Source organism: Gopherus flavomarginatus, unplaced genomic scaffold (assembly GCF_025201925.1).
Source record: "Gopherus flavomarginatus isolate rGopFla2 unplaced genomic scaffold, rGopFla2.mat.asm U_1b, whole genome shotgun sequence".
Classification (NCBI taxonomy): Eukaryota; Metazoa; Chordata; order Testudines; family Testudinidae; genus Gopherus; species Gopherus flavomarginatus.
The window spans coordinates 178,248-185,887 of record NW_026114618.1 but is presented as its reverse complement, the minus strand read 5'-3'; the positions used below and the strand labels follow the sequence as shown (position 1 = coordinate 185,887).

Genomic DNA, 7,640 nt, shown 5'->3' with positions numbered 1-7,640 from the left:
CCCCTCAGTAGATGACCTGAGAAACACAATGTCCACCTTTTCCAAAGAAGTGCTTGGAGGGGTTTCTCATGCTACCATGTGGCCAAATGGATAAGGTGTCTGAGTGTGGGTCAGAGGTTTGAATCTCTTGGTAGTTGTGCTTGTTTGTTTTTACCATTGTGCTGAAAGTCCTGCTCCCTTCAGGGCTGGAACCTCTTCTTGGCCACTCAGGCCAGTGCTCTGTTTGCAGCTAGAGCCCTGGGAAGGAGTTGGGGGTTGGCTGTCACAAAGGCTGGGGCATGAGCCCAGGTGCTTCCAGTCTAGCCTTTGCCCTTCCTGACTTGCCAAAGAAAATGGGCAGCTGCCCAGGCTGGCGTGTGCGCCTGTCCCTGTGCTGGAGGGTACTTGCTACATACCGTTTTCGGAGCCTGGGTGTTTCTCTGCTTCTCGCCAGCTGGGAAAAGCCTCTTGGGGTAAAATCTCCTGCCCCACTGCAAAAGTGAGCACCTTGAGTGGGACCAGTCAGAGGCCCCACCAGGGGGGCTGGCCCTGCTTTCCTACCATCTTGTGACATTGGCCACAGAGCATCAGCAGCCGCCCCGCATGCTGGTGACCGTCAGTGGGTGTTTGGCCTGGCAGGGAGCAGCTTGGCTGGGTGTTTTTGTGCCTGTCTGAAGGCCACACATAGGCATGGTCCTGCCCTCCTCTAGCCCTGATCTCAGTTGCTCTGTGGCTTTTAAGCCTTCCCTTGGAGCTATCAGCACCAGCTGCCTCTGCTTTAGGTGCCCAAAGGAGGAGAGGTGTGTGGGGTCACTTTTACAGATGCCCCTTCCCTGGTACTGCCCTTGCTCAGCTGCACAGAGGAGCTTCCATCCCCAATCCATGCCTGTCACTGCCCAGCAGCCCTCTGGCGCCATTCCTGAGGGTCACCCTGCCTTGCTCTCTTCCTGCCATGTTGGGAAGGACAGCACTCATCATTAAAGGTCAGGTTGGCCAACTAGGGACAGAAGCCCCTTTTATGTTTTCCTACTGCAGAGCCCAAGATCAGGAAGACATGCATCTGATGAAGTGGGTATTCACCCACGAAAGCTCATGCTCCGAAATGTCTGTTAGTCTATAAGGTGCCACAGGACTCTTTGCTGCTTTTACAAGACCAGGAATTTATCTTGGGTGCAGGCACTGCTGTGCTCCCAGAAAACAAGCCCCTCCCTGCACAAAGAAGGATGAAAGGGTCTGCCAAAGCCCGGGATTGAACCAGGGACCTTTAGATTTTCAGTCTAACACTATCCCAACTGAGCTACTTTGGCAGCTGTCTAATAGGGTTTTGGCCTGTTGCTTCTCTGTCTGGGATGTTTTTGTCAGCAGTTGCACACAAAAAGGACAGGAAAATGAACGGCTGCTCCACACCCCCAAAGGAGAAACCCAGCGCCCTTAGCTGTGGTGAGTAAGAAGTGGCTGTTGGCTGACAGGGCCTGTCCCCCAGGAGCTGGAACAGCAGCTGCCGCCTTCCCCTCAGCTCCAGGCTGTGGGAAATGCTCATTGCCTGGCTGCATGGGCGGGTGCTGCTCCATGCTCTGGAGAGCGTCTGTATTGCTCTGTCAACCTCCCGTCTTCACTGAGCCAGTCTGGTAAGGTCCCAAGTGCCCCCTTTGGCTCGGCAGCTGAGAGTCTGTGCAGACATCAGCCCCCCTGCCAGCTCCACAAGCAGCAGCAGCGCCAGCCCCCCAGCAGCACAGGGGCACTCAGTGCACTTCCTGTGGTGAAATGGCTCCTTGGCGTCCAGCTGCTAGAGTGAGAGCCAGGAGAGAGCAGTGTCTGGCTCACCTTGGGGGAGAGAAGGGACTTGATGAGTGCGAATCTCCCTCTGTCTCCCCACAATGCTGCTCAGTTTTATTGTCACTGTGATAGTCAGCTTTTTCCCTTCAGGGCCAGCCCTAGAGGGATCCGGGGTCTGGAAAAAATCCCTCCTTTTCTCCCCAGACCCGGCCCCCACTCCACCCCTTCCCTCAAGCGCCCACCCCTGTCCCATCTCTTCCCATCCTGCACCTTCCTCTCCCTCCCTCACCTCTTTCCCATCCCTGCTCCTCCCCCTCCCCACCCAGCGCCTCCTGAACCCCACTGAACAGCTGATCACTAGAAAGTGGGAGGTGATGAAGGGGAAGAGGAGGAGCTTGTTAGCACAGCCTGTAGTGGTGGGGGGAGTTGGCTGCCAGTGGGTGCTGAGCACCTATTTTTTCGCTGTTGGTTCTGCAGCCCCATAGCTCCCATGGAGTTGCTGACTTGGCTCCTTTCACACTCTAGAGAGAGGAGCAGAACCAGGGCTGTGGCTGATCTATGGGGCACCAGGTGAGTGGCAGAGGCTTCAGGCGCTGAGAGTTTCCCTGACACCTCAGGGACACAGTGTGAGGTGGTGTCCCAGGCATCTCTATGAAAGGAGCAGAATAGGATTTACTTGGGGTGGGGAGAGACTGGAGAGTGTCTCAGGGGGTTGTACAGAGGTATTGCCCGGGTAAGAGACTGGCTAAAACACCTGCCTTGCTGTGAGCAGGATTCAAACCTGCACAGGGGAACTGCATTGGATTTTAACTCTAACACCTTAGCCACTCAGCTATCAGCACAAGTCTTCCCCAGTGCTAGAGAAACTGGTAAAGAATCACAATGCCCAGGTTTGAAGTCATCTGAACTACAGAATTCCCACTGCAAACCTGGCTCCCAAAGGATAGTGGGGATTTGGGTTTATTCTCTTTTCTTAGCCATGTGCAGTCGCACAGAGAGCTCGTTTAAAAGTCTTCCCTCCCACAGAGCAGGAATGGGAAATGATTCTCAACTTGAAGCCTGATGTGGGGTGACCAGACATCCCAATTTTATCGGGACTCTCCCGATATTTGCTTGTTTGTCCCGCGTCCCAAACGATGTTTGGTTGGGAAACTGGACAAACAAACAATTTTGCCCTCTTCTCTGGCACACAGGCAGAGTCCGGAGGGAAACTTGCCCTCCCCACCCCAACTCCACCCCCTCTTTCTCCCATTGGATCCCTCCTCAAATCCCTGCCCTGGTCCTGCCCCCAGTCCCACCCCCTCACTGCCCCATTGGATCTCTCCCCAAAGACTCGCCTTGGCCCTGCCCCCAGCCCCACCTCCTCACTGCCCCATTGGATCCCTCCCCAAATCCTCGCCCTGGCCCCGCCTCTTCCCCAAGCACGCGGCATTCCTCCTCCCTCCCAGGTTTGCACACGGGTCATGGCCACGGCCAGGAGCGCAGTGCGGAGGCCACTCCAGTCCTGGAGCCTGCGGGGCAGGGCAGTGGGGCTGGGGGCAGCACGGAGCAGGCAGGACCCAGGTTGGTGGGAGGTGGAGACACACATGAGGCAGACACGCTCCTGCCGGGAGGGGCCGGGCCCGGCTGCCCGGTTCATCGCTTGCCTGGCAGCTGCAGGAGGGACCTGGAGCGTGGCTTGGCTGCAGAGCTCAGAGCCCAGGCTGGGCCCAGGAGTGAGGGGATAGGGGAGCTGAGGGTGTATCGGGGGTCGGAGCCAAGACTTGGGTGGAGAAGGGGCTGTGCCACTGCTGCTTGGCGGCGGGAGGGCCCTCTGGCTTTTTTTTTTTTTGCTCCGCCCCCCAAGTCCCGATATTTCATCTTTGACATCTGGTCACCCTAGCCTGATGTGAATGAGGATGTCTGGACCAAGGGGCCAGGGACTGGCCTTTGCTAGAGAAACCATTGTCAAGTTTTAGCCAGTTAGGACAAGTCAACAAGTAAGAACAACCTCAGGTGTCAGTAACTGCTACAGGTAGCAAAGTCCTACAGGGAGCAGTTTCTGGCACTTCATCTGCACAGCTCTGCTCCCTGGCTCTTCTCAGGCTCCTGCTTTCTCCTTAGCTCTGCCCCACTCTGGCCCAGGCAGTTCCAGCTCACACAGAGGATGGGACCCCCTGGCCTGGTGACTCCCTCATTACACTGCCTGGCCTATCAGTCCAGCTAACTTGGAGCTTTGGCCTCTCCCCATTGTCCCTGGGGTCTGTCAGTCTCAGGGTCCTGATTTCCCATTGGCCCTTGCCCCTTCTCTTGGTGCTGGGAAGTAGCCAACCAACCAACCCACCCACACACACACACACACACACTAAGTTTTAGTAAAGGGCCAAGAGCCCCCTTACACAAACCAGCCCCATGAGGGTCACCAATGGCCAGAGAAAGCACCATGAGCTGGTCCCATGGTGTAATGGGCAGCACTCAAGACTCTGACTCCTGTAATCTGAGTTCAAATCTCAGTGTGACCTTGTGGTAAAGCCACAGTGTTCAACTTCCCTATCTCCAGCTGTGTAAGAGTGAATCTTTCCCCTCCTGTTGTGTGACTCACACCTCCTAGGTCTTTGGCTGGGATGGCCACAAGGGGTTAGGGCGCTAGAACTTGCTACCCTGGTGGTTGGGGTTCTTATTGCTTCACCTGATGTTCACAAGCTTGTGTTTCCTACCACACCTTTCCTCAGGTCCACATAGCACTTGAAGAAAGGAGTGCCAGGGCTGGGATTAATAGTCAGGGCTTGGCAGGAGGGAGGGAGAGTCCCAGGCTGGAGCCCCACACACCTTCCCTCCTCCTCTGGGCACCAGAGCAGAGGCAGCCCAGCTCTGTCTGCTGGATACCTCAGCAGAGTAGGTGAGTTCATGTAAATACAGTCTGGTCCCAAAGCCTCCCCCAACCCTGCTCATCACTAGCTGTCAGGGGAGAGCTCATTCACACCTCGCTTACAAATCATCATTGAAATTCTGAGGTTGGCCAACATTGCCGAAGCCAATGCACCGACATTGTCAGCAAACACAACAACTGGGCGAGGAAACCCGGCTTTGTCCAGACTTTCCAAACCTATTTTACTTTCTCGGGTACAAGTATTTTCATAAGCTGTATCTGCTTCTAAAGTGTGTGTTAACGTTTCAATTTCCTTCAAATTTGCAACCAAAGACAACATTGGCAGTGCTGCATGTAACTACCTGACCACTGGGGGGTGTTGGGGAAATTCGAGGGAGGGAGTGCACAGCTCCCTTGCTGGGGGACATATAGGGAATGCCCAGTGTCACTGAATTGAGTCTCCTACTGCAGCACTTCAGTAGGTTACATCAGAGAGGAGCTGCAGGGTCTAGGCAGTGGGACGCCTGTGCCTTTAAGAGACGAGCCCTGGGAAGCCCATGCTGAGAGGAGCTGCCTGTGGGATGGGAAATGAAAAAGCCCTCTGCTCCCCCCACCCATGTTTGCAAACACTGGAGTCTCAGCCCCCCGGGGTAACTGTTATCCCTCTGCACTTGCCTGTGCCGGGGTTTAACCCTCTGGCAGCACCTGTCCCTGGGCTTAATTCTAGCTCCTTCCCCCCTCCCTGACTTTGCCCTTCAGCCCCTCTCCTAACTCTGCCTCCAGCTGCTTGACCCCCCGACCAGTCAATTTCCACTCCCTGCTCAGATCCTGGCCACCTCCTCTTCTGATTTGTCCCCCTTTGCCCCTTTTAAACCCCTGTCAAAAGTAGGGGGTGCTGGGCCCCATTCTCTGGAGGGGGCTGGGCGCCTGGCCCCTGCCTGCCCAGTGCTCAAAGTGCCCCCACAATCTTGTGGCTGTTTGCAGAGTGCTGCAGGGTCAACTGCAGGGGGAGAGAGACACAGTTAGGAGGTGATGCAGCCAAGGGTGCCTCACCCTACACTGAGATGCAGCCACCTCTGGGGTGAGTTACACAAGTCAGCAAATGAATTTGGAACAAGAAACGCACTGAAAGGACCAAGGCAGCTGCAGGAGATGGAGAAAACCAGAAAAAGCCCTACCCCAGCCCAGGCTAATCCAGGCCCAGCTACCAGGGTTAAATTTGGCCTGGATTCCCCAGCTGTTGGGGGAGGGGCATGGAGCAGAGAGCATGAGCCTCTATTTCCCTTTCCCCAGACACAGTTGCATGGGCACTGACCAGAGGAGCCTGCAGCGCTGCTGCTTAGAGGAAGCTAAGGCACCAGCCAGTGACAGACACATCATGGCTCTCCTCATCCTCATCCTCTTTTCCATATACAACCTGGCCGGGGAGGGGTGGTAAACTCAGGGCAGTTGCATTGTTAACCTGCAGAACTCCTTGCAAGAGGATGTTGTGAAGGCCAAGACTAGAACAGGGTTCAAAAAAGAACTAGATAAGTTTATGGTGGATAAGTCCATCAATGGCTATTAACCAGGGTAGGCAGGGATGGAGCCTGTAGCCTCTGTTTGCCAGAAGCTGTTTGCCAGAAGCTGGGAATGGGCAGCAGGGGATGGATCACTTGATGATTCCCTGCTCTGTTCATTCCCTCTGGGGCACCTGGCACTGGCCACTGTCAGAAGACAGGAGGATACTGGGCTAGATGGACTTTGCGTCTGAACCAGTCTGGCCGCTCTTATGTCTCCCTTGGCGCAGCAGTGACACCCAGTGGGCAGTCAGAGTAATGCACAGAAGGTGTTTTCCTTGGCGCAGCAGTGACACCCAGTGGCCAATCAGCGTAACACACAGAGTATGTTTCCTTTGGAGCAGCAGTGACACCTCGTGGTCATTCAGGGTAATGCACAGAAGGTGTTTCCCTTGATACAGCAGCGACACCCAGTGGTCAGGTGGCGTAATGCACAGAGTGCGTCTACCTTCTAGGAGCAGTGACACCCACGGACCAGTCACGGTAATGCACAGAGTGTGTTTCCCACCAGTCTGGGTAATGCACAGAGCATGTTTCCCATGGAGCAGCAGTGACACCCCATGACCAGCAGGGGTGGCATCAGACTCTTCTCGTTTGGTGGGGGACTGAGGTGGGCTAGACAAAGAAAAATTGGGGGGCTGTGTCCCCCATCACCTGGCCCCACCCTTCACGGGGGCCATGCCTCACATGCCTCTGCTCCTTCTCAGTTAAAGGCCAGGATCATCTCCTCTACTTCCTGGCCAGGGTTTACAGTAATACAACCTTTATTAAAATAAAATAGTAAATAATCTAAATCTGTCCAAATTTTAGTATTAAATCAAGAGTTCTCTTAAAGATCCCATCAGTAACCAAAACCTAAATGAAAAATTGAAATAAAAAAACAATGCTTAATTTAAAACCCAAACCTTAAGGAAAACTTTGCTTTTAAAAATAAAAACTAAAAAGTGCTGTAAATTAAAAATTTCAACATTTTATCAAAAAGGTGTGCTACAGCAAGATGATAAAATACCATAAACTAAATAAGCCTGACCACTAAAACCTCCTATAAAGGAATTGAATCCTTGAATACTGGCCAAAGCTGTATAAAATATGCAGAACTATGTCAAAACTGGTGTTGCAGGTCAGCCAATCGAGTCCAGCAAATGTCAGTTAAAAGCTCCATTCCAACTAAAAAAAACAAAACAACCCAATAAACCAAAACAGTCACAGCCTGAAACAAACCTGCACAGAAGCAAAATTAAACCTGTGCCAACATTGGAACAAACGATGTAAATTTCTAATTGTAACTTCTTGTTTCTCCCAGGAGGAAAGTGTTTTGCACCCCAGTACCCAGGCTGTCACTGCAGCTTTCCTTTCACGAAATAAGATTTTTACCAAATATAAATTGCCCTCAAATTTCTCTAAGAGAAATTGAAATTGTATCTTTGCACTAATATCCCAAGTGTGCAGGTCAATACCCTCAGAGCAGCCCCACACCC

The 7,640-nt window shown here is 53.4% G+C and overlaps 1 non-coding gene across 1 annotated transcript; it reads right to left on the bottom strand.

Moving 5' to 3' along the window:
- Nucleotides 1-1,213: 1,213 nt before the first annotated feature.
- On the bottom strand, nucleotides 1,214-1,286 carry TRNAF-GAA (transfer RNA phenylalanine (anticodon GAA)). Its single transcript has one exon. It is a non-coding gene; the product is annotated as a tRNA-Phe (tRNA).
- Between the last annotated feature and the right edge of the window lie 6,354 nt (nucleotides 1,287-7,640).